This window comes from Limulus polyphemus, unplaced genomic scaffold, assembly GCF_000517525.1.
Source record: "Limulus polyphemus unplaced genomic scaffold, Limulus_polyphemus-2.1.2 Scaffold104558, whole genome shotgun sequence".
NCBI lineage: Eukaryota > Metazoa > Arthropoda > Merostomata > Xiphosura > Limulidae > Limulus > Limulus polyphemus.
The window spans coordinates 1-3130 of record NW_013770154.1 but is presented as its reverse complement, the minus strand read 5'-3'; the positions used below and the strand labels follow the sequence as shown (position 1 = coordinate 3130).

The following is a 3130-nucleotide window of genomic DNA, read 5'->3' as shown; positions in this document are numbered from 1 at the left end:
AAAGATATAATTTTTATACTTGGCTGAAAAAAATAAATAAGGTAACAGAATTTGAGTTACTAAATATTAATCTTATGACTCGGTTTTTAAAACAGGAAAATGTTACATAACAAGAACTAAGAATTATTCAGCAAGCCAGTGGTTATTTGAACTATGATAGATAATATTAAGAAAACACAAAGTACAAACAATTATCTTTTCAATTTTGAGACAGAGAAGCAAAAGTTGTGCCACACTAGAATGAAAACAAGTATGATATTATTATTATTTAGAATTAACAAAAAGTTAGTAATATATGGAATTACTTTTGTTTCAATTGTATAATTAGAAATGTAATTCACTCTTTGAATTCGCTTTCAATTATGACTTATGACAGAATTTTGTGTATCATCTATTCTTTTAATACACTAGAATAAAAACAAGTATGATATTATTATTATTTAGAATTAACAAAAAGTTAGTAATATATGGAATTACTTTTGTTTCAATTGTATAATTAGAAATGTAATTCACTCTTTGAATTCATAGTACAACTTGTTTAACAAATGTATTTCTTTGTAATTTTACTTGTTACTGTATTAATTTGTTTTGGGGACTCAAAAATATTTTCCTAAAGATATAATTTTTATACTTGGCTGAAAAAACTAAATAAGGTAACAGAAGTTGAGTTACTAAATATTAATCTTATGACTTGGTTTTTAAAACAGGAAAATGTTACATAACAAGAACTAAGAATTATTCAGCAAGCCAGTGGTTATTTGAACTATGATGGATAATATTAAGAAAACACAAAGTACACACAATTATCTTTTCAATTTTGAGACAGAGAAGCAAAAGTTGAGCCTACATACACGTAGAATAAAACCAATTGTCTTTGAAGACCGTGTTGTTTTTGTTTATTCTCATGAATCATTTTAATATATCTATAAACTCAAAATTTATATAGTTTGATGACTATTTTAATATACAGCAACCAATTTCATACAATAATTTTCTTTTTCATCAATGCCAGCCATTGCCAAATCACGTCTTCCATAAGAAACCACACTAAACATTCACCAAGATTAATGTATACAAATGTTACTGAATTAAAGAAAACTTCTTTAAGCACATATATATGATTCACATTGCACAAAAACTTCACGAAGATTAATGTATACAAATGTTACTGAATTAAAGAAAACTTCTTTAAGCACATATATATATATGATTCACATTCCACAAAAAGAGTCTAAAGTATCAGAAAACTGCTTGTTAATAATTAATTTACCTCCCTATAACTTATTTTTTCAAAGTTTTCATCACTTTAAAAAAAACCTTTTGTAAGATTTAAAAAACATTTTCCACATAAAAAATAAGATACAAAATTGTTATTACAAAATTAAAGATATCATGAACTACACTTTTTCATTTATGGAACCCAATTTTTAGTGTAATAAACCCTCAGACTTACCACTGAGAGGCAACAGGAATCTAAGAATTTATGTTTGATATGAAATGTAATCTTTTTAATATTGAAAAAAAACAACAATAAAAGCTTGTCCTTTTTGTTGCTGTTGTATTCTGTGAACCAAACTAAATGTATGTATGTCACATACATATATTGTGTGTATATATATTCATTTATCTATTTATTTTCTCTATATTTACTATTAAAATTATTCAAATACACACTCCAACCTTGACTTTTCAATAGCTTTCTTTAGTTTGATGTGAAGATCTTGCATTTCCCATACAACCTCACCATTCCGTTTTGATGTTACACAATATCCTGTATAATCTGGAGAAAACACATCCTTTTCCTGCGACAAACCACAGAGAAATTTTTATACATAACCTTTATAACTTTTCATGTAACAACATTTTATGGGTAAATAAAAATAAAAATTATAAGACAAGGATATTTTTTATTTGTTAAATCACTAGTAATACTTATACCTAAAATTGTTTGATGCAATCAAAAACACCGTAGTTTAAAAAGTTCAGTTTGTTTTATTTCTGAGCAGGTTAAACAATGTAAACATCATCATTTAATAAGTATGTCTTAGTTTAAGCATCTTTCCATATTCAATTTATATTTTGGAAAATACAGAAAACCTAGAAAAACATTCTACAACTAGGTTAAAACATCACCTACATATAAATGTTATGCCAAAAACATTAAGATCAGATTTTGAATTACTTTTTAACTTCAATTTGTGTAAAAATAAAAAGAATAGTGTCAGTAAAAATGTTAGTTGATTTGTAGTTTGTTTTGTTACTTTACTGTTTGTTAATTTTTATTCACATTCATGCATTGGGAAAACTTATATAAAATGATAGCATATTTTAAACCAGACCTAATCCTGACTAGTTTTTGGTTTTAAATTATCCCTTTCCAGAGTGTTTTTATTGTATTTTGTATAAGCATACAAATAAAACTGTAGATCATTCTAAATTATGAGTTGTATACTTAGAAGAAATACATTATTTTCAAACATGCTGTTTAAAATAATTAACCAAGAAAAATTAAAATTTTAGTTTGTAGAAATGCTTACTAAAGACATACATGCACACATGTGCATTCAATGTGCACTCTGTTAACAAAAAGATTTTTGAAAATGTAGCATGAAAGTAGTTAGCACAATAAATGCCTTATACATCTAACAGAAATTATTTAACTTGCTTTTAATGTTGTGTATAGCTTTAATGTAAGAATATATTCAACTCAGGCATTAAAAAAGTAATATTTTTGATTAGCTCAATGGAGCTTAATAAAAAAAATTCAACTCCTCTTACATTCTCAGAAGCTTTTCTTTGATTCTCACTAAATCTCTTAATATTTTGTAAACATGTGGAAAACTTAATGGTCAGTTCTTGTATTTTCTCAGACGATTCTCTGAAGAGAACATTGAAATCCTGACAGGATTTCTATAGAAGTGGAAAACAAATAATACATGTATATATACACACATACACATAAAAAATAAAAGTGGCATGTTCTCATTTCTCTAATTTCAGTTTCTTAAAAACATGTGAATTTCAATGCACTCATATCATCTGTATACTCATCATACATGAAAAATAATTTTTACAGTATTATTTATTTTCACTGCTTTCTAAGTAAGATTAATGTTGAATTTTAATATAT

General features: G+C 25.6%; 1 long non-coding RNA gene across 2 annotated transcripts; it reads right to left on the bottom strand.

Annotated features, from left to right (window-relative positions):
- Window positions 1–352: 352 nt before the first annotated feature.
- Window positions 353–3123, bottom strand: LOC106477928. 2 transcript variants are annotated; one of them, XR_002609705.1, is made up of 3 exons: window positions 2779–3123; window positions 1681–1802; window positions 353–407 (listed from the first exon to the last, which is right to left on the bottom strand). It is a non-coding gene; the product is annotated as an uncharacterized LOC106477928 (long non-coding RNA). The 2 variants fall into 2 exon arrangements; XR_002609704.1 differs by lacking the exon at window positions 353–407 and having other exon boundaries at window positions 1418–1802.
- Window positions 3124–3130: the final 7 nt, after the last annotated feature.